The 16,727-nt window shown below is 39.2% G+C and overlaps 1 protein-coding gene and 1 non-coding gene across 11 annotated transcripts in view; both read right to left on the bottom strand.

Moving 5' to 3' along the window:
• The window catches only part of CYRIB (CYFIP related Rac1 interactor B), a 130,700-nt gene that overhangs the window by 51,223 nt on the left and 62,750 nt on the right, over positions 1 to 16,727 (bottom strand). The window lies entirely within an intron of this gene.
• LOC141568001 (U6 spliceosomal RNA) lies at positions 5,334 to 5,435 on the bottom strand. Its single transcript, XR_012491020.1, has one exon. It is a non-coding gene; the product is annotated as a U6 spliceosomal RNA (small nuclear RNA).

Genomic DNA, 16,727 nt, shown 5'->3' with positions numbered 1-16,727 from the left:
AACATGAAACCTAAGAGTTAGGACTTCAGAGCATTCTGTCAATCACAGGACAGCTTTGCAGTACTTCAAATGATGGTAGCAAGTCTAACTGGTTATGCTACCTAGATTGCATTCCTTCTTCATTTGGGTACCTGATAAAATCTAATGGAATGCAATTTGTTTAAGTTCCCCTTGACATACACAAAGCAATCTTAAAAGCCATCTTAGAAACTGAAAAGAGCACTTGAAGTAAAGGGCTTACTGACATGTTTCCAGATCAAACAACATTATAAAAGTGCATTATTATATAATTCCAACAAACACAGTATCTACGATTTAAGACCTTGAAGAGGTTATTCTATATCCATCTGAGAAAAAAAGAAACATGCAACTCTACAGAAATGTCTTGAAAAACAGATGAGAAGGATCAGTCCTACTCATTGGTAATTAAAATTGTGTGGCACTGTTACATACACGTAGTCAGGAGAAGACAGCAGAGAACTCACAGTAGGTCCAAACGCATAGACACGTTAAAAAAAAACTAAATATCATCAGAAAGTCTATTATGTATACAATGCCCAAATAGGTACCTAGGAGATGCAATGGTGAAAAGGGCTGCGCTCTCTGAAAGCATCTACTCTTACTGTAAAAGAATTTTCAAGGTAAAAATGACATATGAGAAATATCTCCCCAGACAGTGCTGTAGCAATTAAGCATGGAAAGCAGGTATTAGGAAGGATTTTATGAAGCTCTGGTAACTTAGATTTGAAAAATAAATAGGATTTCAAGAAGTAAAAAAGGGAAGAAGGTTCAAAGAGAATATTCCACGTGAGCAATGTATAAAGTAATCATCACAGGGCAATGAAGAAAAGTTTTATTTAACATAAATAAACGGTACTTAAATAATCCCAAGGAAAATTGAAATACAACCTTCTCAGCCTATTCGTACTAGATGGGCTAGAATTTAATTTCTCAAAACTAAATTAGTCGTTTAGTTTATTTAGAAAATAACACTTTACTTATCTTTAGAGGAGTAATTTGAAGTACTATATTAAATTTAAAATGGAAAGATACTAGGACCAATCATACAAAAATTAAAAATAAAGGAAATCCAAAATGTTTTTAATAGTTCATGGAAATATAAATAAAATCTCATCAAGAGGAAAAGCTTATCTTGATAATTTATAAAACAAAACACTCAATATATATGAGAAAAATTGATATTCCCTAAATAAAAAGCAATATAATATTACATAATATATAACACAAGCAAAGTGGCTTAGAACACTGGTTCTGGAATGAGACCTGGGGTAAGTTTCTACTTAATTATTAAGTTCTTGGAGCATCTGTTTTGTTATTTGTAAAATGGAGATTTCTCCTTATTTAAAGTATCTAAGCATCAGTTTCTTTTATTTTTGAAACAAAAATCATCTCCAAGATTATGTAAAGATTAGTGGAAATGCCAGTTTGCTGAACATTTAATATTAAAATTACAGTAATATACACACGTTTCTCTATTCTGACACTGTCTTGGCCTGGACAGAACGGCTGGACTTACCAGTGAGGCCACGACGTGTGGAAGGTGCCAGGTGGGTTTAGCCACCAAGCAGCGCCGCCCCGAGACACGGCCACAGGCCCTGAGCCCTAAGCCACCTCGATCTGGGACACGACATGCCCACACTGACGTACCCACAGAAGCAGCTCACTCGTACAGAGGCCAATGTGAGCGCCCTGCCTAGTTATTTTCGTTGTGACCAACACAAACCCTCGATGAAACGACAAAATATTTTAGTTGACATAGGGGTCTGGTTACCTAATGCCAAACTGCCTTCCAAAGGTATGTTCCCATTTACACCATCAGCAAAACCGCGCGTGGGCCAGTATCACAGCATCCGGGACACGAACTTCACTGTTTAAAAAGCATCCATGCACGCGTGCACACACACACACACACACAGTGCCTTCTTTAACACTTTTTATTGAACTACTAATGAGGTTAACTAGTTTTTTCTCCACCCTAGTAAAACTAGTCCTTTCTCATTTTTTTCACCACGGCCTTAACTATTTGTAAGAGGATCACTGTCATGTTTGAATTTCCTGGATCAGACCCTCAATATATAAACGCATCTGATAAAGCTAGATACAGTGTTTTAAATTATTCCTCTGTCCATTTGGCTGCCATTTCACAGGACTTACTGTGTTTGAGACCCTGTGCTAAGTAAGCACTTTGCATGACTTACTTCCCTGAGGCCTAACAATCTAACGAGATAAAATGATGAGCCTCTTTTCCTTGATGAGGAAACAGGCTTTAAAGGGTTAAGCTCCTTACCTACAGTCCTGAGAAAGGGGAGGGGGGTGGAGGGGAAACGAAGGCAGGGAAGGTGAGTAGTGGAAAGAGTGAAGGGGGGCGAGAAGTGTTTCTCAGGAAAACACTCTGTTCAGGTAAGAATGGTTACAATAGTCCTTTCCGTAAATGGAACTCTGTAGAATGAATACTACTTCCCCACTAACTTCTATAAAATTAAAAACGATTCCTTAAAAAATAAACCACAACACAACTGGAAAACCTGAGGCAAGGGCAGGATTCAGACGATCATCAGCTCTGGGAACGTTACTATTATTATTGTCTAAACCACACCCATAGGTACGGCTTTTTCTAAAATGTCCAGTTGTCTCATTAAAATGTAATGAGAAATGAAGACACTGACAGTACAGGATGCTTTACAGTTTCACAGTTTTGTCTCATCTTTCACGTGACCATCAGTGACTAACCACACCGCTTCTTTGTGAAGACGTCTGCCAGGGATCGGTCACGGACACCTCTTACGCGGGACACGCACCAGCTGCAATGTGAGTGGCTGTGTTACCACTGTGTCTCCCAGGGACAAACCACGTGATATTTCACAACAATGGATCACCAAACAGGGAACTGCCAACAAAGGTAAAAGAGCAATAAAGAAACAAAAGCGGTAACACTGGAAGTCAAATTCTAATGGACCACAGATGGAGTTACCCTCCTAGAAACGGCTGACTGTGAGAAGGCGGCCACTGCCGCCCCTCGGGAGACTAAACGTACAGTCAAGGAAGCTTCGTGAAGCGAAACATAAATGAGGAAAGTGGTTACGATGAAACGGGTGAAGACATCCCAGACACAAGCAAAACACACAAGCAAAAAGTCACATGAAAGGAACTCTTGGATATAGCTCATGACATTGAGAATGTAATGGACAAAACGTTGCAAACATCCAAATTGAGAGAGAAGTACGACAATTGGCCAAGGCATGAAAACGATGCTCAGTCCTGCTGTAAACGACACAACAAGGAAGAAAGCAGGTGACTGTTTACTGTCACTTCACAGTAAATAGTAATAGATCTAATCTGTGTAAAAAATTCATAAATGTCAATAGATCTAACCTATATAAACAAAAGGAAAATGGTCTCTTTTGAAAGCAAAGAATACAATGTCCATTTACAATTATGGCAATGCACAGAGTACCTCTGAAAATGTCGCCTGATAGTAACAGAAACACAGACCAGTCCGTCACTGGAAAATCCAAAGTCCCAAAGCTAAATTCACATCTTAATCTGCCATAGCTATTTTTTCCTATTGCTGGAAATACATAACACAGGCAAGTGTTCAGTAGCAGAAGACTCAAGTGCCAAAAATTGAGATAATGTTCTACAAAAGCATGTATTTAACTGCAACATGTTCTCAAACTTCTGGGTCTGAACTGCATACCACAAAATTCAAAATGCAGATGGCTTTATTTTGAGTCACCTATGCAATTTTTTAAAAAAGCCTTACTTCATATACTAGATCAACACATGCAAAAGAAAACTAGGACCCACTAATAAAATGAAACGCACACACCCCACTCTTAAAATTTCTTAATCCTTAACATATCATTAAAGTTGGAGAAATAATTGGCGAAATCTGGCTGATTTGGAAGATAATTTATGTTGCTTCCACGTAACGTAAGCCAGGACCGCATGTCCTCACACCAGCATCACAGACCTCACTCACATGTGGCCTGTCCGTTTCAAAGAGCAGCCCCATGCCTCCTATTATAATTCCAGAGAGTTCTATGACAAAAACAAATATTTAATCATCTTCCTGGGAAAACAGGGATCCCCATGTAATTTGACAGAAAGAGCACATTCGCTTTCTAACGTTGGGCAAGACTCTTAAGCCCCTCAAAGCTTCAATTTCTTCATCTGTAGACAGGAAGACAACACCAACTCATAAGATCGAGCGACTCAATGAGGGGCACCTAGTCCATACATTGTGCAGACCTTCCAGGTCTTACCTGTCACAATAGGCCAACCACAGCCCCTCTGCGAAAGAGCTGTTACTACCCCCCCTGTGGTTCTAAGAGCCCGAACAGCTTACACAGCACCAGTGCGATGGAGTTTCTGTGCGGTAACAATGATTCACATCTTTACTGTGTCACCAGCAGTGCTTGACCCAAGGAAATAAGACGACTGTTATCCTGTTTGGAGTCATGGCCCCAAAGACTGGTTATTCTGATAAAAGGACTTGTTTAGGGAAATGAGCGATAAGGAGAGATCGATATACAGATAAATAGATAACTGATAAAATTCAGAAAAATGTGTTAATTTCTCCTATTAAAAATAAAATGATGGACTTTAAATAAAATACTCTGACATCACCAGGGTGTTACAGATAATGGTTTTTCCAGGCTGACAAAATTACAACAAGCACAGATAACCACTTGGGAGAGATACTGTCTATCTGATATCTGTTATTACTGCACAGGTATCATTTACCAAATGATAGATTTGCAAATGACTATAAAAAATGCTTTGTCACGTAATCTTAAATGTTCTGAAAGGCTTCCTAAAGGCAATGCAACAAAGATTAGGAGAGGACATCCAACAGGGCAGATTTCATAGGCCAGGCAGAGTATGAAATGCTGGGTGAGGCGAGCCCTGCCCTCCAGAAGCTCAAAGTCGGCAATGATGACATGTGAAGAAATCACAAGACGGAGCAATTAAGTAAAATGCTCTACTGGCTTCTGTGGATAAACTGCTACGGGAAAACAGATGAGGGAGTAATTGGATTACAGCTAGAAGACAGAGTCAGAGAAAGCTAGAAGTGATGACGGCTGACTTTGCCTTGTCATGTTTAAAACACCACCATCACCACCACTAACAACTTCCAAGACGTTTTTCATATGCTTTAAATTAAGCAAAACAAATTTTTAAGGATTTTTATGAACATATAGGCTAACCTGGAAAAGGAGAATATTCTCTCCTTCTAAGGGGTCTTTTATTAGTTTCAGGAGTACAAAATAATGTAACAGACATTTACAGCCCTCACAAAATGATAACCCAAAACTATGGAACACTTCATGAATTTGCGGGTCATCCTTGCCAAGGGCCATGCTAATCTTCTCTATATGGTTCCAATTTTAGTCTATGTGCTGCTGAAGCAAGTGCCCTGAGAGGTATTTTAAATGCTATCCATCTGATTGTTAACAAGGGGTAAGTAACAGATTAACACAAAAGCCCTTAAGAAAAAAGACTTTGTTAAACTGAGACCAAGGCAACATCAAGAATCCCACAGAAGATGGATAGGATTTTTCAGTCCCACTAAATGCAAAACCAAGCTGATTTTTTCAAGAAGTATCCCATGTGTTATACACGTTTGAACTTAAATCTGTTTTCCCTTCCTTAATTTCTACTTATTGGAGTTTAGATAATTTCAGATTTTGACTATTCAAGCCTAAATTCACAAACCAAAGGAGGGGAAAACACTTCCAAAAAAGAACACATACTATTTTAAAAATTATTCTTTAATGATCAAAGAGTGTATATTTGTGTGTTAAAGCTTTATCTTTAAAACACATAGTCCAACATGCTACATATCCTGGGATGAAATGGATTTTTTTCTGTGTCTACCGTGTTTCCCCGAAAATAAGACCTAGCCAGACGATCAGCTCTAATGTGTCTTTTGGAGCAAAAATTAATATAAGACCCAGTATCATATTATTTTATATTATATTATACCAGGTATATTATATCACATCATATCATATTATAAGACCCGGTCTTATATTATATTAAAATAAGACCAGGTCTGATATTAATTTTTGCTCCAAAAGATGCATGAGAGCTGACGGTCCGGCTAGGTCTTCTTTTCGGGGAAACACGGTATTAAAACTTCCCCTCTTATTAAAGCTACCTTACATGTCTTACAGGCTTTTCCTAAGAATGAAATGTCCACTAGTAGCCATATGTTATCTTATGGGTCAGTAAAAAAAAACATCAATTCACACAACTATGAAAGCATCGCATCATATAAATTAATTTCTCAAAAGAGTTGGTAATTCTTTAGTGGAACTTTGTTTTTCCTAACATTTAGAGGTTTTGCAGAGATGACGAAGTGAAAACATTTAGTATTTCCAGATTTTGGTGTACATACATATGTATATCGCCTCATGCTGCCCTTACGTAGTGAGAAGGAATTTTCTGAAATCACTGTCAACATGCACACATACTATTTTGCACTCCACTCTCAAAAGAGTGTTTTTGAGAGTTTTATTCTCAAACCAGTATAAACACAAGAATAGGAAGCAAATCAAATGAAAACTTCTTGAAGCTATATAGAAGAAATTAGTACACAACCTTTATTTCACAGACTTAAACATCTTAGTTCAAATGATTTTTAACAGATACACACCAACTGAATGAATGCATCACTGAAATACTTTGATTAGGTTACGAATAGTTTTATATGCTCGGTAATTTTTACCTAGCTATTTCAGATTGGGAAAAAATAGACAATATGATTTTAAAATAAATATTCAATATAATACATAGGTAGACAAAATTAATTCTGAAAACTTTAACTCATAACATTCTTGCTGTTTTACCATTTATTGCTCTGCTCTTTCACTAAAACCTTACAGAAATCTGTACATCTTGTACTTTCCCTCTTTTCACTTAATTTCTACCAAATGTAAGAGTATCTATACATTCTAGCTTTCACTGTATAGCTTCTGTTCTAATTTACTCTCTAGGAATTCATTCTGTCTAGAACAACAGATTTCATATAACATGACACATTTTCAGGCAATTGGAAATAGACCTGGTTTCCTTGAATTAAGAGGAAAACATTTTAAAAGTTGCCAGTAAAAATAGAAAGGAAAAAAAAACACCTGTACATATTGAAACTATGAATACGGAGGAAACTGTTGATGGTCTATACTAAATGACACCCAAGGGGAAGCATTGATCACTGAAGCTAACAGATCATCGATACTTCTTTTAGCCAATACGTCCAGCCTCCGTCCTCATGTACCCTCTTGTACACACATTACTAGTCTTATTTTAAAAAGTTGAACATACAATTGGCCATACAATTATACAAAATAGCCATCAATTATTACCTTTAAATGCCAAATTAGGGAATAATTATTAATGTTCATTAAATCAGCTACTACTCAAGATTTGAGCTTTATGATAATGACTCTTTTACTTATCTTTACTGTATTAAAAACATTGGAGTTTTTGTTCCTTAACTTCTTAATAACGACTGACAGCTATTATTCAGAAACACATTAACAGCTATTATTATTATTAGTGTCTGCTCTCTCCTGTGCTAAAGTACTAGGTGAACAGTTTGGGGGAACCATATATTTACAAGGTCCTAAAGTAATATAGTACAGATTTTTTCCTAATTAAGAGAAAATGTAATTAAAATAGACTGAATGTCTGTGCCCCCGCCCCCCCATTACAATGTTGAAAACCAATCACCAAGATGATGATACCAGGTGGGCCTTTGGGTGATTAGATTATGAGGGCAGAGCACTCATGAAGGGGATTAGCGCCCTTATAAAAGGGTTCCCTGAGAGCTCCCTGGTCCCTTCTGCCACATGAAGACACACCTACAAAGCCGCCATCTATGAACCAGGATGTGGTTCCTCACCAGACTGGCAAGTAAGAAAGGGGGCGGGAAGGAGGGGGATGGGGAGGGGAGAAATGTCCCTTTACAATGGACAGAACTAGCAGACACCACCCTAATTGAGGGATCCCACTTAGTATCACCAAAAAATTAACAGATATCATGTGTCTCCTGATGGGAAACAATATTTACAATACTTACCTAGCATGATATGTTTAACCTGGTTCTATGTATAATGAGACATGAGACAGACAAATCCAAATTGTGGAACAACTTCTGACAACCCGCCTGGATGGGGGCAGCAAGTACGGGTCACAAAAACAGCAGCTCCGTTTGGGCCACGTTCAATTTGCCAGGCCGAAGGCCTCCAAATGAAGGCCTGGAGACTCAATGGAGCACAAGCGTGGAGGTCAGGAACGGTCAGCCCACAAATACTGCACCTTCACCCCCACAACCTCCTATCTTGAGAGAATGGTCCAAAGACCAGGGATACTTGAGAAATCATTCACAGTGACAGCAACAAGAGACCAGTGTCACAGTGCCCCTGCCAGACTGTTACTGCAACATAATCTAAGCTGTATTTTCCTGATGCTCACCCTCTTTTGATTACTCATTTTGAACATGGATTCCACCAACTCTGTGAGCTACCTGCCATCATCCCCCAAAATTCCTTTTCCAATCAAATTACTGTCAGTTTCTACAACTTGCAACCATAGACCCTTGAATGAATGATAAAGAATATTCTGGACTCAAATCGAAAGCCAACTATAACTTCCTTCCTAATTTAAACCCGCTCCTACAAATAAGCAAAACAACTATGCTACAAATGTAACTCTGAGGTATACTATAAACAATAAAACTACTATGACATTAAAGATGATATATATCAGCTTTTTGATACATTTAAGAGGTGCCTATTCATGAAAAATAAAATTTTAAGTTTAAAAGTATAAAATTTGAACATTAATAAAGTATAAGAGAACATCCAGAAAGAAAAGATGACAAAATACCAACATCATTTTAAAATGTGTCAGGCAAAAACAGTTCTTACAAGGTGTTTTCTCTGCAATAAGGTGTCTTCTTGTTTTACACCTTCCGAATTACTCCAAGAACACTCATGAAAACATTATCCTCCCAGGCCTCCCTTCTCTTTAGATCTGCAGTTTGTATGCTTCCTCACTAAAAACCAACACGTAAGTAGAACCACTTTTCAGTCTTTCTGAAAATCTTTCACATTTCAAATCAAAAGTGGAATTTTCAGCTGTACTAAAACCTCCCATTTCTTACATCCTTGATACACCCTGTAGTCACACTTCATCCGCTAACCCACTTGGTATTTTTGAGGACTACATTGAGAAGCAAAACACATGCTGAGAGTAAGAACACATTTAAAACTATAGGAGACACTTTGCTAAGGAGAGGTTATTAATATTTGTGAATACCCACTGTGTATCATGCATTTTGCCATAGACCACAATATTTTTTCATAAAATACTACAAAACAGGTGCTATCACCCTATTTATAAAAAGTAGGGCTTATAAAGCCCTGTATTTATAAAAATGAGGAAAATAAACCTCAAAACTTGGTTTCCTTACCTCTTGTCAGTGCTAAAAGGGGTTGATCTGACTCAGCACAGATCTGCCTCGTCCCAACATTGATGACATTTTTTCCATGACAAAATGCCTTCCTTGATGGACACATTCTTATAAGAATTCACTTTCATTCATATTTTTATTAGAAAAATCACTGTAACCATTACCCTGAACAAGCAGAACCTGTGGATGTAACGGTAAAGCAACTTTCGTCCATCGCTGTCCTTTGGCGACAGCTAACGTCCCTGAACTTTTCTTTAGGCCAGCCTATGACTGGTCATTTTCAAGTTACAAATACAACCCGAGTTTAGAAATTGAGAGATCTAGTTTATATAACTGCCAAACTTTTTCATTCAAGGTTACAGCTTCTCCCGCAGTCCCAGCTCTGCCTGCAGCAGGCTCGCCCTAGGTGGCACAAGACGACAACGCTTCACCCATCTCCATCGCATCTTAAACCCTGGGTGGGGCAATTACTGTCACTAGAGGGCATGGGCGCTCTCCTGGCTCAGCGTTTAAAGCTGCCCTGTCAGAGAATGCGTTCAGGGATTCTTTGGACGCTCTCAGCACTCGCCCTGGTGCTGTCTCCCTGCGATTCCCTGGATGCAGAACAATGCACGTCCCCTGGGAATCCGGGCATTAATTCCCGCCCCTCCGCCCCACACCTCCCTGACGGCTCCTAGTGCTTTCGCTCACCAGTGGCGCACATCCGGTTTGTGGGCACCATGCACCCTGCCCCCAAGAATTCCGGGAGGACAGACAGTCCACCTGCATAGTAACCTCACTTTGCTGTGAGCCAGAGCAGACAGTCCCTCTTCCATCCAGGCATGAGACAGGCACCCACCTACTGTGTCCCCCAAAATGCATGAGTTCCATATTAAGCTCTCCAAGGTTACCATAAAGCCGCTGTACTTGGAGGAGACTACTCCAAAGTGGGGGGGGGGGGAGGGGGTGCAGGGCACAGAGATTAGGGGATTAGGGGAAACTCCCAGTACACCAACATCTTGGTTCAAAAACTCTCCCAATTTCCAACAACTCAGTGCAAAAACTCTCCTAATTTCCAACTTCCTGAATCTTTTTAAACCAACAGATGGAGTAGGTGTGAGAAGTCACAAGATCCATTTTCTGGCTCTTTTTTCTGCAAGACCACCATGGTGCTCTTACAACTCACTTTAGAAATGTGCATCTACTGACTTAGGGCCAAACTCAGAATAAAAGAGTTCAATTTTAACATCTTATTGCATAATACATTTAACATTTTCCTAAACTTTCCACAAAAAGCAGGAAGAAAAACCCATAATCCCACCACACAGTTATCTATCATTATCTCTGCGGTGTACTGCTTTGCTTTCTGTAAAGAATCCATTTGTCATCTGAAAATTTATTTCACATTTTAACTTTTTAAAATCTCGTACAAAAAATCTCCTTCATATAATTTCACTGAGCAATCCAGCTTCCTACACAATTTAAGCATGCCTTCTGCAAACACCAAATTTCCAAGATGAGGGTAGCTGTCTGAAACTTGACTCGTATCACTCCCCAAACTCAAAACCTGTAATGGCTCCCCACTGCCAGAGATTAAATTCTAATCGTCTTAAAATTAAGTATAAACTGCACAGTTTCCTATAGCTGCCACACCTCTAAATGTGACTTTAAACCATGCATGCATCATATAAAATCATACTACCAGGAAAATGTGAATGTCAGCAATTTCTGGGACTTAACCTCCACTCAGAAGTGTTTCAGGGCTTGGTCATAGTTTCACGAATGTTACTGCAATTAGCTCAGGAATCCCCATCATCAGGGTTACAAGGTTGAATTCACAAAGAGCAAAGGTCATTCATTACTCCTTTTACCATGTTATGGTAAAACCAAGCTCCAGTAGGGGATATGACTGCAAATAAAACTCTATCACCACACATATGTATTTACTGGCTCCACACTCATTATCACAACTGCCAAAAAATTAATCTAATACTCAAGAGCATATTTATGGAAACTTCAAAATGTTTAAAAATGGATTTAGGGATTATTTTGTTAAAGTTTCACACATAATTTTACCACCCATTCACAGAGCACACATTTAAAAATTTGCTTTACAGTCATCTTTCAGCAGATGAAGTGAGAATTCCATTTAACATGCTACCAATAAAAAAGCATTCATCGTCCTTAGCCCAAAGAATTTCGCTCTTCTCAGAAGTTTATGTCAGTTAAAACTCATAGGATTACAGAAGTGCCTGAAGAAAGAAAATAATCAGTCCTCTCTTAAAGCTGACAATAAGCGTATTCACTCAGAAAGTACACCAGAACAATGAGTGTGGGCAAACTCTGATGTGTCTTTATGTACACTGGGGAGGGCATGTGTGCTGCGTACAACACGCATGGGAGGGCATAGACGCCTGGGGAGATCTCGCTCACCAAAATAGTGACCTCTGAAATGGTGACCTTTATTTCTTCTTTTACTTTGCTCTATTGTTTTAATTTTTTATAAATATGAGCATGTTTTTACAAGAAAAGAATGCTATTTGCGTTATTAAAATATGGTATGAAAAGCTACAGTAATCAAGACATGTGGTACTGGCAAGGAGAACAGACATGTAGATGAATGAAACAGAAATGAGAGCCCAGAAATAAACCCGTATATCTATGGTCAGCTGATTACCAACAAAGCTACCAAGGCAACTCAATGGGGCAGAGGAAGGTCTTTTCAACAAATGGTGCTGAGACAACCGGATATCCATACACGAAAAGATGAACTTAAAAATTTACCTCACACTATATCTAAAACTTATTTAAAATGGATCATAGACCTAAATGTATGAGCTAAAACTATAAAATTTATAGAAGAAAATATAGGAGTAAATTTCATGAGCTTGAGTTAGGCAAACATTTCTTGAACACAGCACCAAAATCACGATCCTTACCAAACAAACAAACAAAAAAGATAACGTGGACTCCACCAAAACACAGAATCCTTGCACCTCAAAGATACCATATTAAGAGAAAAAGACAACCCACGACTGGGAGAAAACATGTGCAAACCATGTATCTGATCAAGGACTTGGACCCAGAATGTATAAAGAACTCTAACAACTCGAGAAAAGACAACCCGATTAAAAATGGGCACAAGATGTGACAGACATTTTGAAGGAAGGAAGGAAGGAAGAAAGGAAAGAAGAGAGGGAGGGGCCTGAAAAGATGTTCAACATCATTAGTCATCAGGGAAATGCAAATTTAAACCACAATGATACAGCACTTCACACCCACTAAAATGGTTATAATCCAAAAGGACAAGACGAGTGATGGATTTAGAGAAACTGAAACCCTCATACACTGCTGGAGGCATGTAAAATGGTCTAGCCTGGACAACAGTTAAGCAGTTTCTTTAAAAATTAAACAAACTGACCACATGACCCAATAATTCCATTCCTAGGTATCTACCCAAAAGACATGAAAACATAAGGCCACACAAACACTTTCATGCAAATGTTCACAGTACCATTATTCATAACTGCCAAAAAGCAGAAACAATCCAGAAGTCCATCAATGGTAAATGGATGAACAAAATGTGGTGTATCCATACAACTGATATCAATACTGCTCAGCGATAAAAAGGAACAAATTACTGATACACTCAACAACAACAAGGAACCTCAAGAACATTAAGTAAAGGAAGTCAGACACAAAAATACTGTATCTCACATGATTTCGCATGTAAGAAACACCGAGAAAAGGAAAATCTATAGAGATAGAAGGCAGGTAAGTGCCTGGGCCTGGGGTGGGAACGAGGAAAGTATGACAGGGGACAAGGAACTTACTGGGTTAATGAACATGTTTCAAAACTGGTCCGTGGTCAGTAAATTCTTATACCAGAATTTAAAAAAAGACAGAACTCTCCAGAGCCTGCTCCAGAACTCTCTTTGGATAGAAATCCAGCAAGGAGCTGAACTTGAACCCAAATGAACGGAATAAATGAAGTTGACTTCTCTGTAATTTTAAAAACAACTTGGCAAATGTATTTATGAAATACCAGAACACATTAAATATCTCAATCTACTGACTATTTAAGTAACGAATAGTTAGTTCCTGGCAGGCTTTTTTCCAGTACAGTCAGCTAACTCATGAAAAGGTTACTTACAGTTTCCATTTTACAGAGGATATGGGAAAGGTACATATAAAAATTAGGTACATTCAATTAGTTAATAAGATGATGTGTAATGTAACTTGCTACAAGGGGAAAAACATTGCCTGGGATACCTTGTCTTAGAGCATCTGTTTAGCCCTACTTTATGACTTGAGGACAGTTTCCCATAATACTGCAAACTACTTACACATTATAAAAAAAACGTTCATTCACCTCTTACTTGTGAGGCCCAAATAAGAGGATATCCTGAAGGGCTCTGAGAGGCCAGACGCAGTGAAAGAACTTCACAAAAAGTCTTCTTGTATACTTCAACTAGGAAAAATTCTGAAGTGCTGAAATATTTTTTAAATTACTTAAATGCATAAGCTATCTACTTACTCAACCTAGGCAAACTGAGAATGGTTTAAAAAATTAAATTCGGTTTTAATAAAACAATATAAACTATTTTTAAAAACTATAAAAAAAAGAACACTGAAAATCAGCTAAAACGAAGTCCTTAAAAGACACATATTTAATAAGCTAACAGACTACTAAGAAGGGGTCAGCGACACACGTCAAAGACAGAACACTGACCAGTTGTCCCCGTGACACATACTACAATGGAACTCTGGCACACCCATTGCAAAAAGTTGCCAACCCCAGGCTGGACTATTGCTTCAACATACTGTTCTATAAATACAAAGGAAAAGCTTTAGTGTAACATATTCACGTTTTTAATGCAGGAAGTCCCAATTATCAAAGACTATTTCTAAACTGGTTCAGCCCTTGATTCTCAGGCATCAACCCACTTTTACCCATTAGCAAGCAACTCAGAACTAGTGCCACTGTAGCTAAAAGATGATTTCGCATTTCCAAGTCTATACATTCATGTTCACTGTAACTCAAATAGAACATATAAAGCTGACTTCTCTGCACTTTTAAAAACAACTTGGTAAATGTATTCATGTAACACTAGAACACATTAAATATTTAAGTCAAAACAAGTTCAAAACAAATAATCTTCAATAAGTAAAATAATCTTCAAAATAATAGTTTTCAAATGCTTATTTACAGGAAATCACTGGAAGGGAGGAATTAGGTGATGCTAATTGATAAAGTGGAGTATTACCTTCCCTCCCTTAATAAAAACATGAAAAATTGCAAGTTTTTTTTAAACCTCCCTCCACCTTACTACCCCCTAACCTCTCTTATTCCCCTAAATCTACATTGTCCCAAGATCGAAAGGAAAAGAAACTTCACTTTAAAACGTTGTTCATAATTAACATTGCTAGAATCTGCCAGAATTTTAAGTAGAGAACTGTATGCAGATGGATATAAACAAAAGCAAAGTAATCTCATACACTGCAACCCAAGGTGGTTTTCTCATATTTAATTTTAATTTAATGACCCTGAAATTTTTAAAAGACCACAGATGCTTCAGTTCAAATCAAACGATGTCTGAACATGTTAGTCATTTCTTCTTGAGTAAATGTTAGTTACCAACCTGCCTTGAAGGAGAAAATTAGATCTCAAAATCCCACCAAAGTCATTGCATATAGGTTTGCCCCCCAAAAAATAGATCAAGGAAATGAACACCAGTAGCAATACGTATTGTGTTCTTACTACGGCCAGGCACTGTTTTTCAGTCAGCTTTCCTGAGGTGTAATTACATATGCTGAGAAGCAATTCTCCATAGGTCTATGTTTTCTGACTGTTGCAAGCAGAGGTACCGACTGCCCTTTGCTCTGGACTGTTTTCAAGGATATCTACCTATGCAGCAAACAGCCTTGAAATATAAGACAGTATTTCCCTCTGGAGCAAAGGGCAGGCACATTTACTGTCCAGTAAAATAATATAACGTGTCTTCTAGAGCAAAGGGCAGGCTCACTACTGTTCACTACAAAAGATCTGGGTTCCCTAAACTCAGGGCTTCTCTCCAATAACAGCCCTATGTGCGCACGTGTCACCTAAGGACCCAGAAACCAGCACAAATGCTGCTAGTCTGGCTACTGCCATACTGAGTATAAACTGTCCTTCGTCTCTTCCGCAGGAGTCTCGTGCCTTCTCCCAACATCCAGGAAGATGAGGCTGGGTAACTTACTAGCTTGCAAGGAGAGTAAGACCTCAGACTGTCATGGTTCTGGACAGTTTGGGTACCAAGGATGGGATGCTGACAGAGCCCTGGCTTTCTAGAAGAGAAGATAAAGGCCCCCAACGGCAGAGTTCTGGAAAATGAGAAGACATCCTGGGATCAGAGAGTTCTCCTAGTGGTGGGTGGGGAGAAGGTGGGAATAAAGATCCCCCACTGTCCTGCCTGTTAATGGACAGGAGTTGAATTAATGTTTAAAAACTGAGCAGTGAGAAGTGGGACTGACGTCAGCCACCCACAGGGTGAACTGGCTGTCCATCCCCTTTTGGGCTGGCAGAGGAAGGACGTGTCACCAGACAACAAGTCCTGTGTCTCCAGGTAAAAGGCAACGTGGCTGTGGCTGCTCAGCCAAGGGATCCCCAAAGCTACAACAGACTGTGTAAGTAATGATGGCCTTGCTGCTAATACAGAGCTTTACACAGACTGAAAGTATTAGAAGTTCTTTTGGCTGCACTGCGAGGGAGTGACCAAAGTGACTGGTTTACTGGTACAGAGTTGCTCTCTTCCTGTGTCCCCCTCTCCATCCCTCCCTGCTTGCATCTCCAAGCTCTTCTGCTTTACAGAGATAAGGAAAACGGCAAGGGATGGGGCTGAGGTCTCCCTGACCCCAAGGGGGACAGGGGGACAGGAGGCCGTGCAGACCCCTCTGCAGCTGCCCAGGGAACTTGAGAGAGACTCAAAGGTGTACGGCGCTCCTGGATACAGACACCATCCTATCTGGTCCCGTGGAGGGAGGGGACACCCAGATTCAGCTAAGGTTTGGGCAGCATTTACAGGAGGAAAGGGAAATGAATGTGACTTGTGGGCAGGGCCCTTTGGGCCAATTCAATGTCCTCTTGTTGTTGTCTCTCCGTCCTACCATACAGTAGGAATTGTCGTGTTATACGGTTGTACTTCCTCATCTTGTAAGTGCCACAGGGGAGTCTCACCAAAAGGAAGGGCTGCACGTAGGAAAGTGC

The sequence above is a fragment of the Rhinolophus sinicus genome, linkage group LG12 (assembly GCF_036562045.2).
Source record: "Rhinolophus sinicus isolate RSC01 linkage group LG12, ASM3656204v1, whole genome shotgun sequence".
Taxonomy (NCBI): Eukaryota; Metazoa; Chordata; class Mammalia; order Chiroptera; family Rhinolophidae; genus Rhinolophus; species Rhinolophus sinicus.
Note: the sequence above shows the minus strand (reverse complement) of the source record. Positions and strands in the feature narration are given on the sequence as shown.